This window comes from Tamandua tetradactyla, chromosome 5 (genome assembly GCF_023851605.1).
Source record: "Tamandua tetradactyla isolate mTamTet1 chromosome 5, mTamTet1.pri, whole genome shotgun sequence".
Taxonomy (NCBI): Eukaryota; Metazoa; Chordata; class Mammalia; order Pilosa; family Myrmecophagidae; genus Tamandua; species Tamandua tetradactyla.
The window spans coordinates 141,858,761-141,873,810 of NC_135331.1; the positions used below are offsets into that span (position 1 = coordinate 141,858,761).

Sequence of the window (15,050 nt, forward strand, 5' to 3'; positions counted from 1 at the left end):
CTGCAGGAGGAATGACTATGGGCCGATAGTTACATGAAAGACCGGAGCCTTTCCCTGTCATGCACAAGTGCACATTTTACAATGTCAGGGACTCCAAAGCCCCAGACAGAGCTTCCTACCAAAGAATTCTTAATAAATAATAATATCAGCACTGGTGACACTTCTGTAGTGTTAAACCAAGATATCTGAGGAAGCTGGTGAAAAAGACAAACATGTCATTTGAAATTACTACTAAAGATTACATTGCTTAAATGAAGGTTAATAAATATGCTATTAAGTAAAAACTTGTGCTAAACCCAGGTATAGATAATCCTATATGCATTTTATTTTCTTTAGAAATAGTCTATTCAGGGCAGGACCATTCTTTAAAGTTTTTAAATGTGAATATCATTTTAAATTTTTTGATGCTTCTAACTCAATAATTTCATGAGTTAATAAAAATAATTCATGTTAAAGTGCTCTCCCAGGACTTCTGTTCTAAGTGCTGTAATTCCTTTCATTTGGCCCGGAGCCCTATGTGACATTTTCCTGCTAAGAGTCTCCCAAGGGTTCCATCTGAACTGTTTGATTCTCCGGATAATTTGCGTTTACTTAACGTTCAGTCAGTTCCTACTTCCAATGTTGCTGTGTCAGAGATGAAGCCAGATGCCAAATTTCCTTGGGGTGATTGAGACTGAAATGTTTCCTATCCTTGTGCCAGAGAGAGAGCTACCTTCTAAGGAACAAATTCAAGAATTGTGGACTAAACCAATAACAAAGTACCACACTACAAATTTCTTTACAGATAACACATAACATTATTTACAATGGCACTATAAAATGATGCAATCCTTACCAAATTGGAAGATACTTTTGTAATACCTTGGGAGAGCAGAAAAAATTATCCATTCTCTTGGAGCCAGCAAAAAATCCACCCTAGGAAAATTTGAAAAGGCTGGGTGAGTGGAAATTACACATACCAAGTTGTTTCCAGCAGCAACATTAATATTAGTGAAAATAGGAAACATCCTAAATAGTTAACAATAAAAGGCTGGTTAAATATATATGGTTAGCCCACAGGGAACTTTGTGGATTATGTCAGCCATGATAATTCTACATCTGACCCCAGGCCAGCGATTGGCTTATGAATGGTCATGAGGTCTCAGTTCGGACCATTTAGACTAGAGGAAAAGTTGGCTGGGAGATTTAGGGGAAAAATTTCTCTCTCCTAAAAAAAGAGACACAGGAAGAGACAATTCATCTTCTAATTCTGTAGTGGGCTGGATATGGTACCTGGAACTGCTGTAGCCATCTTATGACAAACCAGTGGGAGAAATCAAGACCTAAGGGAGGATGTTAGGTCTTGGAGAAACCTGGGTATTTGATGACAATATTGAGCTACTAAATCAATCAGTGTAGATCTTCAACTTCTATATATGTGAAACATTAAATTTTTTAATTATGTAAACCAGGTTAAGTTGAGGATTTCTGTAACTTGCTGCCAAAAACATCAAAAAGAATAAAAATTAATTTGATATTGCATCTCCATTATAAAAACTCTGATCACTAATGTAAATCTATATGTATTGTCAACAATCTTAAATGACAAAGCATAATCACTGAAAGTTTATCTAATAAATTATAACTACATAAGAGCCATGAATATATATATATATATATACATACACATAAAATGAAACAGTATGAACAAAAGAAGTTATATCAGAGTTGAAGAAATTAACAGTAAATTACAAAATATTCTTAAATTTTCAATTAATATTTTAAGTGTTGCCTTCTAATTTTTCTTCACATCATTTTTCTAAATGTGAGCTCCTAGAAGTTAAGGGCCACATTTTATTCATCCTAATTTCAAGTGGAGTTGCTGGAATATTTTTAGTGGTATATCAGTTTGGACAAATTAGGCTCGGCTGTATTAACAAACAGCCTCAGAATCTCACTGCTGTAAACAACAAAGTTTATTTCTTGCTCAGGCTACATATCTGTTGTGAGTGTGGACAGAGACGTGGGATCATTCTGCCCATAAAAGTCACTCAGGTTCAGACTGACGGAGCAGGCACCATTCCAAATGTTGAATGTCATTGCATCAGAGGTAAAAAGAAGCATGGCATACTTCAGACTGCATTTTAATACTTCTACCCAGACACACATTAATTCCATTCTCATCTAATTAGCCAAACCAGGTCATAAGCCAAGCCTGAGTTCAAAGGATCAGGGTAGTATAATCCTCCCACGTGCCTGGAAGCCAAAAACACGTGGCACACAGCCATAATGACCACCACAGGATTGCAAACAAATGTCTGCTGGGTGGACAACATAATCAAGTATGCAGGAGATAGGCTTGTTCTCTAAAATCCAGAGGTAAAGGAGAAATGAAGCCTAGATGTGATAAAATTAGTATAGTAAGACACAAAACAGCTCCTACACATGTTCCAAATACATTCTCAACTTCACAAAACAATTGGTTTAAGAGGGTTCATATGGTTTCCCAAAACATGTGGTTGAAGTTTCAACATATTATAGATGTAGTAGAGACTATTATATTATTCTTTACATGGGCAGGCACCGGGAACCGAACCCAGGTCCTCGGGCTTGGCAGGCAGGCATTCTTACCTGCTGAGCCACCGTGGCCTGCCCTATTAGTTTTAATGTACTACTCTGAAGGACTACCAAACAGAAAATGATTAACTATTATATAATATCTCTCATGCAAAATCTGCACATCACCAAAAGCAGCAAATGATGAATCTGCCTGATTGGACCTACCTAATGCTTCTCTCCATCCTTTGCTATCTTTCTTCATGTGCTTTGAAAGTTTTTAGTAGTTTCAAATTCTGATTTCAGATCAAGCATAAATTCTTATTGGGAAATTCAGAGTCTACCAATCACAGTTTATTCTCATCTCATTGTTCTTTTCATGCCTTATGTGCTTCTCTATCAAGAAAACTTTCTTCCTCCAGATGGGAGCACAACTCCCCCTTTCTCATTGCCAAACTATGCCCCTTCCCCCTTTGACTATTTAACTGCCATTCCTCCTTAGCTGCTTTCTCCAATAATCCATAAAAAAAACTTCTTTGGGAAGCACAGTCTGCTATAGATCTGAACATTCAACCAGAACATTTAGTTTTCTCCTCCCAATTACTGAGGGACAGCTGGGGCCCCTTCCCAGGGGATCCCATATCTCAGAGTAGTCTGGGAGCATACACCAAGGAGCAACATGATGAGGCCATGTTAGGTGGGAAAAGCATTGCTTAACTGACTCCTTTTCGTTCTTTTCTTCACTTTTTAAAAAAGCCATTACCCTTTTTTTTCTTAGTGTATCAACTAGGAATGTTTAGGTTGTAAGTGCCAGAAATTTTCATTTAAACTGGCATAAAAAGATGGAATTTACTGGCTCATAAAACATTGGAGGTAGGCCTGGTTTCACACAAAGCTTCATCCAAGGGCTCAAATGATGTCATCAGGATGTGATTTCTCCTTCTCTATTTCTCTGCTCTCCTTTCGTGGTATTGGCTTGATTTGGGGCAGATTTTCCATCATGATTGCGAGGTGAATGCCAAGGGTCACACCCAGTTCTCTGTAGGTCCAGCAAAAACCCTGAGCTGTACGCACTGTTGAAGTTACAACCCTGCCCCAATCAATCTACAAAAAAATTGACCCAGAGAATTGAGATGAACACTGCTTCAAGGCTCATTGCTGGGGTAAGGGTGGGATCATGTCTACCCAACTTATAAGGGTAGGGAAAGATAATGTTCCGCCAAAGGCAACTCAGGGTACTCCTGTTCTGAATGAAAAGATGGAAAGGCTGCTGGGTGGCAAAAAAAACCCAATAACCTCTACATGCACTCTCAGGCTGCCTTTCCTGGGCTCTGTTCCTTTCCTTTCCCCATTTCAAAACTGACTTTGCTTTTCAGTCTGAGGGGATGGAGGGAAGGTGGTATTAGAATTCAGTATCAATAATGGCTTTATATATTGTTCCTTCTAGAGCCACATATCCATCTTAATGAGGATTTCCTAAAGACACAATGGATCAACAAAAATATTCTCAGACTGATGGTCTAAATATCCAGCTTAGATAGTCCATACCTAGTTACGGGCCTAGGCCTTACACCAGAAACCTCAGATTATTTTTCTAGACTTGGTTTCCTTATCCACAAATGAAGGGGGTTCAACTATTTGCTCTCCAAAGCTTCACCATCTGTAGATGCTGTGATTTTATGACACTTGAAGAGGTTGCAAAAGTTACTTTCAAAGGATCTCACAACTGGCAAGGGGTCCTAATACCATCCTCCTGATTCTCAGCAAAACAGTATGTCACAGTTACCACACTGGTGTTAAAAAAAAAAAAAAAAAAAAGGAGGGCGATGATGATTTGCTAATTGATTGGATATGAGGGGGGAGGGAAATGGAGAAGGTACAGATACCACAAATTTTACAGACAGATTGTTGACAGAGATGGTATTAAAATTGAACAAGAAAGGGGAAAAAATGAGTATTTTATTATCTTTGGAGGAGATCAGCCTTGTTTTTCGATATGTCTGGATTAAGTTGATTGTGGGGCAATTAAGTGGAAATGCCCACAAGACCTTTAAAATGGAATTGGAGCTTGGCAGCCAGGACAGGGCTGGGAATGAGGAGGCCACAATCTGCTAAACAGAAAGCGTGAAGAATTTACAAGGGTGGATGAGAGTCCCAGGGGGAGATGTTAAAGTTCTAAGACTGGGAAGGGTCTATGTTTCAGGAATAAGAGGAAAAGGAGCCACAAGGAGACCTAGATGATAAAGAAGAAACTCAGGAAGATTCACAAAAGAATCATTGAAACCATAATGGGAAGAGAGAGTCTGTGGGTTGTTGGGGTGGCTGAGGAAGTAGGTGGAGGCGACAGGTGGGGAAGAATGAGAACTGAGAGTGGTTGGTGCCTCTCCTCAGGATGGATTGACAGATCTCTTCTGCAAGAGCAGTTTCAGGTTACTGCGAGGGGTGTGGTCCCAGGCAATGATGGCAGGAAGCTAAAGAGAAAGTAAGCATTGAAGAAAAAGAGACTGTGAACACAGCTCAGGCCAGGGAACCCTGTGCTCAGAACCAGCAGAGGCCAAGGAGTTGGGAATGGGGAAGGGTCTGGAGAATGTGAACCACAGCGGTGAGTAACGAATTAGGGAATGAACAACTTTTGGGTTTTTTAAAGTAGCCTAGCAGAGCAGACCAGCTGATGTTAAATTGTGTGAATTGCCCACTGGAAGCAGGCTGGAGCTGGATGTTATGGAAGCAATAAGGTAGGAAGCTAAAGCAACCTTAAAAGAAAATAACAGAAGAGGACTTTCGTATTTATTTTGGTCTATCAGGGCTCTCCAGAGAAAAGGGCAATTTCTTAGGGGCAAAGATCTCGTTATCCACTGTTGTTTTACCTTCCCCATCTTGCTTGGCAAAATGTTGTGAGGGTTCAGTGGATCTAGACCAATAAGAGTAGGGGACAAGGCTCTAAAATAAAGGAATTATTAAGGGGTAGGCAGATATCTTCCTCAAGAGAAAAATATTCATTTCCACAGAGGTAAACGCAGTGTAAAAGGAATGGCAGCCTGATTAAAAACAGAATTACAAATTCCTGCATTAACTGAAAATAAAGCTGGGACAGAAAATATTATCTCACTTCTTATGTAAAGAACTGACCATTTTGGAGGAAGCTGGACCTACTGCTGAAACATTCTGTAAAAGCATAAGAAACAAGACTCTTAATCAAAGAAAAAATGAAGACAGAATGGGTATATTCCAAAGGGAGGCGATTCTGGGCTGCACCGCAATGTTACTATCCAGCCCCTTGCTGGAGAGAGCTGTGGTGTGTTCTCTGTGCTGCCACCGGGTGGAAATAGTTGGAAATTCCAAATGCTTGTAAACCGCCTGGAAAGGAAAACTTCCTGCTTACCAATTAAAAAAAAAAGAAAGAAAGAAAATGCCCAGAAAAGATTGTCCAGCTCAGAGTATGTGCTGCTCAGCAGCAACCGGTCTCCTGACAGCTGCAAACACATCCCTTATCCGCTCTTTAGGTCTGCAAGGCCAAGAAACATTGCTCATGCGGAGCTCTGGAGAAACATGGCAGGCAGCTACAGAGGACAGCAGGTGCATCCTTGACCTTCAACAACTTGTCCTTTGCTGTGGTTTCCAGTCCCAGCAGCAGCACTTGTTTTTCTTTTTTTCCCTTGGATCTGGGCTTTGTTACGGTGCAGCCATGTTCAGTTTAGAACCCAGTGATGAAACAATCAGTGACCACTCAGTAGGGAAAATACATTCAAGTCCACTTTGAGGGAGGAGATGCGAGAAGTTAATGAGATACAGCCCAAGTTTCTTCCCCATTGAATCTCATGCTTCCACCGCGGCTGTAAAATCCTGACTGGAGGTCAGCACCGTCTGCAGGCGTGGCTAATGCCATCTGATTCTCAGTAAGTGAGGTATCATCTTGTGTGGGGCCCTGGCTCTGCCTCCACGTCCAGGTGGGACTGCTCTCTAGTGCTTCACTTCTCTGAGGAGGCACCTCAAAAGGTCTACCAGTTCACACACTTGGTTGTTATTCACCAGCCAAATACCAGTTTAGAGAACTAAACTTCTTGTTGTCAGGACCACCTCTCTGTGATAATTCTGTTCCATCACCCGTGGTACGTGGCAAGGAAAGAACAGAACAGACCTCTAGCTTGACATTAGCATCTTATGTGAAAGAACTAACAGGTGGTCAGAAGAAGACTAAGAGCGATTTTTTTTTTTTTTTTTTTTAGGATTTAGGTAAGATTGTTAGATATGTTTTCCCCACTGAGCAGAAATGTTCTATCACTTAAATAATTTCATGGCAGCTATGAGACGGAAAACAAAGACAAAGACCATGTGAATTCCAAATAATATTGCCAAAGGCAGTGAGATAGCTATTGTTTTAAGAAACAACTGACTTTTAAAAACCTCAGTATGATTTATAAATCAAAATCACCTTTCCCTTGAGAACAATCCAGAAAGAATAAAACATTCAATGAACCAAACTTTCAAAAGACCTGTTAGATTTAAAGATTCTGTCCAAGAAAATAACTCCCTGGATTACTTAAATAGCTGTGCAGCTCTTCGAGGCTCAGATGAAAGACACCATCAAAGGACAAAGTGTTATTAATAACCCTTGGTGTCCAGCCATCTCCATTCCCTGTTCTTTCAGGCAAGCATCTGTCTAGCTCTATTTTGTTATTTTATTTCATTATGTATTTTTCAGACATCTGCTCTGAGGCTCTTTGAGACAACAGTGGATTCTGCTTGGAAATGAATGGGAAGGTACAGCAGAATTCCTGAAACCTGATGATCCTATTAGAGGGGTTTGGAGAACTGCAAGCACTGCTTCTCCACTTAACACCACTCAACTGGAGGCCAAGTTGCCACATCACGAATTACTTCCCAAACAAACGTATAACAGAATATAGACTCTGTAAATAAGATCCTGTTTTTTATACTCAGACATCACACACTTTCAGGTTGGAACAAACACCGTCACTGCTCTGCCCCTGTGCCCTGGATCCTTCTGTCGTGTCTGTGCATAGAACCTTCTGATACACTCTCATTCTCACTAGGCAGCACATGCACTGGTGTTTTATTAGAGGGCTGCCTTCAGGCTTCCACTTTGCTGGTAAGGCATAGAGCCAGAAGTGCCTGGGAATTTGTGCCCCCTCCTTCTTCAGGCAGCCCTTACTCAATGATTGGCAAGTGTGAAGGTGCAAATACTCTAATTCCCTTGTCCCCCTGATAGAATCCACTCTGAGGTGTAAACTAGACTATCTTTGGAGCTTCACTGCAAGATTGACCCAAAGTTACTGTAGCGATCTTAAAATAGGTCCACAAATTCATTGACACACCTCCCTTTGAGAGGTAGAGACTAATTCCCTTCCTCTTAAATGGAAGCCAGATGTAGCGACTCATTTCTGAAGAAGAGAATATGAGGGAAGTGATGCAATGTGATTTCTGAGGTGAGGTCACTGAAAGCACAGCTGCTGCCAGGCTCTCTCTCGGGGGGAAGCCAGCAGCCACATCGTGAGGACACTCAAGAGGCTCCTGCGGAAAGGAACTCAGGCCTCCTACCATCAGCCAGTATCAACTGGCCCGACAAAGGAATGAGCCACCTTGGAAGCAGATCCTTCAGCCCTGCTTAAGTCTTCAACTGACTGCAGCCCCAGCTGCCAGCTGACTGCAACCTCGGGAGAGGCCCTTAGCCAGAACCACCCAGCCAAGCCACTTGTGAAGACCTGGTCCATTTAAGCTCTGAGGGGGTAATAAATGCTGATGTTGTTCTAAGTCACTACGTTTTGGGCAATCTTACTAATACAGTTCCCCTCCATCTGCCTTTAATACTGTACTCTTGTTTGCCTTCTTCCCTTCTCTGTCACATTACTCCCTTCCCTTAAAGGTTCTCTTCCTGGGAACACTTCCTAATAAAGCACTTTCGCAAGAATCCGTGTCTCGGAAGCAGGTTCCACTCTGGGAACTGTTAAATAGTTTCATAAAATAAGCCTCATTCAGGGTCCTTTCTCCTAATCCAAGAAGTTTCCCATCACAAAAGAATCTTCTTTCCATGATAATCACCTTCACTCCCTGTGTACACTCCCACAGTCTACTGTAATATCCTGACCTCAGTTGGTGGGTCCTCGGGAGAGCAGGTGGCTGCTGCCCTAAAACCAAGAAAGGAGAGGGGAAGGTTTTTACCTGCTGACCACCTTACAAAATGAGCTTTGTAGGCAGTGTGGTCGAGAACCCCCACTTTGCCCCTGCCTCCCCAAGTGCCTCATGGGAGCTCCTGATCTGCCTAAGGACGCAGGATTACCCTGCTGCCGGCTGGGACTGCAGGCATAAGTGGAGCCTCTGGACTCAGGCCATGTGTGATGCAGGCAGAAGCCCATCTCTTCAGATGGAATGCATCCATGGACATTTTGTGAAGCAAACATACGAACCAAAGTGAATTATTTTGTATAAGTAAACTTAAAAAAAGGCACAGATTCTACAAAATCCATCCTCTGTTAATTTATCCCAGTGAAGGAAAAAAAAGAAAATCAGTCTCAGAGTGTCCTCAACATGGAAACTCAAGACCTGGGAAGCAACTTCCTTTAAAATAGACTATGCTGAACTCTTGGAGACTGCCAGAGAACACACAGTGTTAGAGGTGACAAGAGAGAGACACACAATGCTAGCAGTGACAAGAAAGAAACCCATTGGGAACAATCCACAGAAACATTGTTCAAGACAATGAGAAAGGATGATTACTCAAGATATCGTTCAGGTAGGAGTATGTGTTTTAAGGGAAGCCAATTTTCAGACCACAGAAATATCTGTAAAAACACTAAGTAATTCCTTACTTTGTAATTTGTGATCGCTTGCCCCACACTGTGCTTAAACTTATTTTCCACTATCAATGAAGAAATAAATGATCTGCTAAGCGAATTAATAAGATAGGAAGTTTGTAGAAAACATGTCTGGCCTACTTACAAGAAAAATCTTTCGAGAAATGTTAGTGCACTTATATTTGATCTACAAAATGTAGCTTCAGGAGAGAAGAACCACTAGGAAAAACACTGCTAGCAGTGTTAATGCACTCGATTTAAGAAAACTTGTATTCCTTTAAAGTTTTCCCTGGAGAACAGTTTTAATTATTCAGACTAGCTTTCCCTCTAAAACAGTTCCCTGAAAGTGAAGTTGTGCTGTGTATTAACTTCAAAAGAATAAAAAAGAATGGGGTAATACAAGCCCCATGAGGGCCACACTCGGAATAGAGCCAAAAGAAGAACCATGATGTGTAGAAATTCATATATCTTTTTAAGCTCTAGGGGAAATTAAAGAAAAATTCTGATCTGGAATTCCCTCCAAAAATAATGTATCCAGTTCTTTCCTCGGGCTTTCTGACATCTAACCTCCACCAGGCTCCAGGCAATACCACTGAGCCTTCTTCACCATTGCTTCTCTTCCCCAGGATGCCCGGACTCACTAAGCACAGATGTCTCAGCTGCACCATACTCCCACCTTCACAATAAAGAGGGAAAGTAAACTGTCTCATGGTAACGCTCGTACTTACTGACTGTGCCAGATTAGGGAAGAGGCAGGGTAGACCTTGAAAAGAGAACTGGCCCACGGTGAATTTTAGAAGTCCTCAAGCACCTCCATCCCAGGAATTCCTGGAACAAAGTTCACCCACCACAGGGCTTAGTCTCTGACTAGACTAGTGAAAGTCTCAGAACAGTTTACAAAAGTGGAAGCTGTCACTGAGAGAGGTGTCTTGCATCAGTCAGTTGGTTATTTCTTCATACAACAGATATCTGTTAAGAGTCTTTTAGTGTCAGATGATTTGTCAGGCGCCAAAGACATGGAGAAAAGCAAGACACAGCCACTGCTTGAGTCCAGTGGGGGAGATAACTAAACAAATTATTTCTGCAGAATGTTTACAAGGGCACATAGCAAAGGCAGAAGTGGGTGGAGAATCAGGGTAGACCGCCGCCCGGAGGAGATGAGAGTTGAGCTAAGTCCTGCAGAATGAGTAGGAACTACCCTGTCAGAAGGAATACACACAAAGGCACAGTAGGAAATCATGGCTCTTCCAGGGACTGATGGCAAAAGTGACATGGATAAGGCGGAGGGAGGATGTATAAAAGGGTGTGCATTTTATCCCAAATGTTCTGGGCAGGTGCTGAAGAATTCCAGGGAGCAACATAATCAGAGCTGCATTTTACATAGATAATTTAAGGAGTGGGATGGACAATGACCCAAATGGAAGGATTGGTGTCAAGGAGAATTATCAGAAAGCTTGTTAAAATAGTAAATTAAGTCAGAAATTATAAGCTTCTGAGCTAAGGCAGGGGCACTGAGGAAGATAAAAGGGGCCAAATATGGATGATACAGAGAAGGTACAAAAAGCAGTAGCAACATCTGCAAACACACAAAGTGATAGAGATGAGGAGTAGCTAAGCAAACACTGAGATAATTCATGAGGATATGACCTCTATTTTTCTTTTTCAAGATAGCGGTCTCTAAACCTCAATGATGAATCGAGGAATGGCATACAAGGAGGACAATAGAAGGCATGTGCCTTCACCCACTAGACCTATGAGCACGAGCTGATAAAATATCCCATTTCCAGGTCATTCATAGATAAAATATCCTGTTCATCAACAGCTATTAATGAGTCTCATTGTGCACAAGGCTCTGAGTTAGCTACAGGGAAAGGAAAACTGATTATGTACTCAACAATATTACAATAATAAAAGGACCCACTGAGAAGAAAGCTGGAAAACTGAACCACTACATTTCAATAGGAAAGCTTTGGTTAAGCCTAAGAGGTAGAAAATATCCACAACTTTAAAAATTGGACTTTGTTATCAGTCCATGTTTAATGGGAATAGATTTATTAGATGCTTTCCTGAGGGTAACGACGGAAGTACAGAGGAAAAGAAGGGTACAAAGAAGAAATGCAAATGGCTCAATTTGAATGTAGCCTCCAACCCACAGTATGACAGCTAAGAATTTTCTCCCAACAAGGCCTCTGAGGCCATGTCCAAGCTCAGTGAGAAAGAGAATCATAGGCAATTAGTGCTGTCAGCCGTGACCTCAGAATGCCGGTATCAGAATGAATGTCCTGTGAGTGATGACAGTAATATTTCTACTACAGTTATCCTCAGAAGTGGCCCTTGGGGCCACCATTCTTGTCTTCTCTTCACTTTTATTTCTGCCCCTCTACTATCTTGTTCTCATACTGTCACTCAACTCAGCAGATCCCTCTCTGCTCACCCTTGTTTACTTTAACCGAATATAGTACAGAAACCTTCTTGAAAGACACCAAATTAGAACAATTTTTCTTCTTTTAGGTGTTGAGTTTCTCAAATGTTGAGCAAAGTTATTGTTTCATACATACAGGTTTTCCACTTAATCTTTTGTCAATGGTCTTCATCTGGGGGTAAAATTTAAAATGTAATCTCTGACTTAAATAGGAAGATGGTGGCTTAGTAAGGCGCACAGGTCTTAGTTCCTCCCCCAGAACAACTACTAAAGAACTAGAAACAGTACAGAACAGCTCCCGGAGCCACGAGAGAGACCAGACACACAGTGCACCCCATTCAGGAACAGCTGGATTGGCTAAGAGACTCCACTGCGGTGAGGTCCCCGAGAGGTGTGCGCTTCCCCGGGCCGAGGCAGCTGGCGGCCGGAGCCCCTCCCTCCCTCCTTCCCGGGCCGGCTGGGAGCTTTGGATCGGGTTCCCCAAGCTGCGGCGACAAGAGCCCCTTCCACACACGCGGCTTCCCGGGCCGGCTGGAAACCTTGGATCGACAGTTCCCCAAGCCACGGTGGCCCTCCCACACGCAGCTTCCTGGGCCGGCTGGGAGCTTTGGAGCGGCGGTTCCCCAAGCCGCGGCGGCTGGCGACCCTCCCCCACGTGCGGCTTCCCGGGCCAGCTAGTAGCCTCAGAACAGCGGTCCCCCAAGCCACAGTTTCCGGCGACCGCAGCCCTTTCCACACACGTGGCTTCCCAGGCTGGCTGGGAGCATTGGAACAGCGGTCCCCCAAGCCGCAGTGGCCGGCGACCACAGCCCCTTCCACACATGCGGCTTCCCGGGCTGGCTGGGAGCATTGGAACAGCGGTTCCCCAAGCTGCAGCGGCTGGCAACCCTCCCCCACAGGTGACTTCCCAGAGGGAAAGGAAAGAGTCTCCAACAGTAGTAGAGACTAAGCCCAACCTAACACCAATAGTGGCATTAAGGAACAACTTCTGACTACTAAAAATAGGCCCTTAGCTCAGGCAAAACTGATCAAGGCGGAAGTCGCCGATTGGGCTAACTGAAAAAGAGGAAAGGGGGCAAAACAGAGCCTTCTGCGGCTGTTTCTACAGAGGCTTCGTTGCCTCTGGGCTCAGCGCTGGGATTACATAGGTTACAACTGCCCCAAATGCAGAAACAGGCTGCTTTTAGGGCTCTCTACCACCTGAACGTTCCCCGCGGGAGGGGTGAAACGCAATTCAGGTGGAATCACTCTTTCAACGAATTCAGATCCCAGGACTTCACAATTTGAAACCATTAAAACCAACCTACAACCTTTCCTCTGTCTCCACCACACACCCAGCAGTGAGAGTCTTCCAAAGTTAAAGGAGCCACAACATCTTTTGCTGGTGGGACCCGCAGACAGACAAGCACCATGTACTGGGCAGGATAAGAAAAACAGAGCCCAGAGACTTCACAGGAAAGTCTTTCAACCTGCTGGGTCCCACACTCAGAGAAATCTGATTAAATGCTCAGACGCCAGCAAAAAATAACAAATCACACCAGGAAAATTGAAGATATGGCCCAGTCAAAGGCACAAACCAATAGCTCAAATGAGATACAGGAGCTGAGACAACTAATTCTGAATATACGAACAGAAATGGAAAACCTCTTCAAAAACCAAATCGATAAATTGAGGGAGGACATGAAGAAGGCATGGGATCAAAAAAAAGAAGAAATGGAAAGTCTGAAAAAACGAATCACAGAACTTATGATATTGAAAAACACAGTAGAAGAGATGAAAAAAACAATGGAAACCTACAATGGTAGACTTAAAGAGACAGAGGAGAGAATTAGTGAACTGGAGGATGGAACATCTGAAAGCCAAAAAGAAACAGAAACTATAGGGAAAAGAATGGAAAAATTTGAGCAGGGGCTCAGGGAATTCAATGATAATATGAAGCGCACAAATATACGTGTTGTGGGTGTCCCAGAAGGAGAAGAGAAGGGAAAAGGAGAAGAAAAACTAATGGAAGAAATTATCACTGAAAATTTCCCAACTCTTATGAAAGACCTAAAATTACAGATCCAAGAAGTGCAGCGCACCCCAAAGAGAATAGACCCAAATAGGCATTCTCCAAGACACTTACGAGTTAGAATGTCAGAGGTCAAAGACAAAGAGAGGATCTTGAAAGCAGCAAGAGAAAAACAATCCATCACATACAAGGGAAACCCAATAAGACTATGTGTAGATTTCTCAACAGAAACCATGGAAGCTAGAAGACAGTGGGATGATATATTTAAATTACTAAAAGAGAAAAACTGCCAACCAAGACTTCTATATCCAGCAAAATTGTACTTCAAAAATAAGGGAGAAATTAAAACATTTTCAGACAAAAAGTCACTGAGAGAATTTGTGACCAAGGGACCAGCTCTGCAAGAAATACTAAAGAGAGCACTAGAGTCAGATACGAAAAGACAGAAGAGAGAGGTATGGAGAAGAGTGTAGAAAGAAGGAAAAGATATGATATATATAATACAAAAGGTAAAATTGTAGAGGAAAGTATTACCCAAACAGTAATAACACTAAATGTTAATGGACTGAATTCCCCAATCAAAAGACATAGACTGGCAGAATGGATTAAAAAACAGGATCCTTCTATATGCTGTCTACAGGAAACACATCTTAGACCCAAAGATAAACATAGGTTGAAAGTGAAAGGTTGGAAAAAGATATTTCATGCAAATAACAACCAGAAAAGAGCAGGAGTAGCTATACTGATATACAACAAATAAGATTTCAAATGTAAAACAGTTAAAAGAGACAAAGAAGGATACTATCTACTAATAAAAGGAACAATTAAACAAAAAGACATAACAATCATAAATATTTATGCACTGAATCAAAATGCCCCAAAATACGTGAGGAATACACTGCAATCACTGAAAAGGGAAATAGACACATCTACCATAATAGTTGGAGACTTCAATTCACCACTCTCATCAATGGACAGAACATCTAGACAGAGGATCAATAAAGAAACAGAGAATTTGAATATTACAATAAATGAGCTAGACTTAACAGACATTTATAGGACATTACACCCCACAACAGCAGGATACACCTTTTTCTCAAGTGCTCATGGATCATTCTCAAAGATAGACCATATGCTGGGTCACAAAGCAAGTCTCAACAAATTTAAAAAGATTGAAATCATACACAACACTTTCTCGGATCATAAAGGAATGAAGTTGGAAACCAATAATAGGCAGAGTGCCAGAAAATCCACAAATACGTGGAGGCTC

The 15,050-nt window shown here is 42.1% G+C and overlaps 1 long non-coding RNA gene across 1 annotated transcript; it reads left to right on the forward strand.

The window, feature by feature from the left end:
* The first annotated feature begins 6,230 nt into the window (after nucleotides 1–6,230).
* On the forward strand, nucleotides 6,231–8,045 carry LOC143684927 (uncharacterized). Its single transcript, XR_013176275.1, has 2 exons — nucleotides 6,231–6,431; nucleotides 7,238–8,045. It is a non-coding gene; the product is annotated as an uncharacterized LOC143684927 (long non-coding RNA).
* Nucleotides 8,046–15,050: the final 7,005 nt, after the last annotated feature.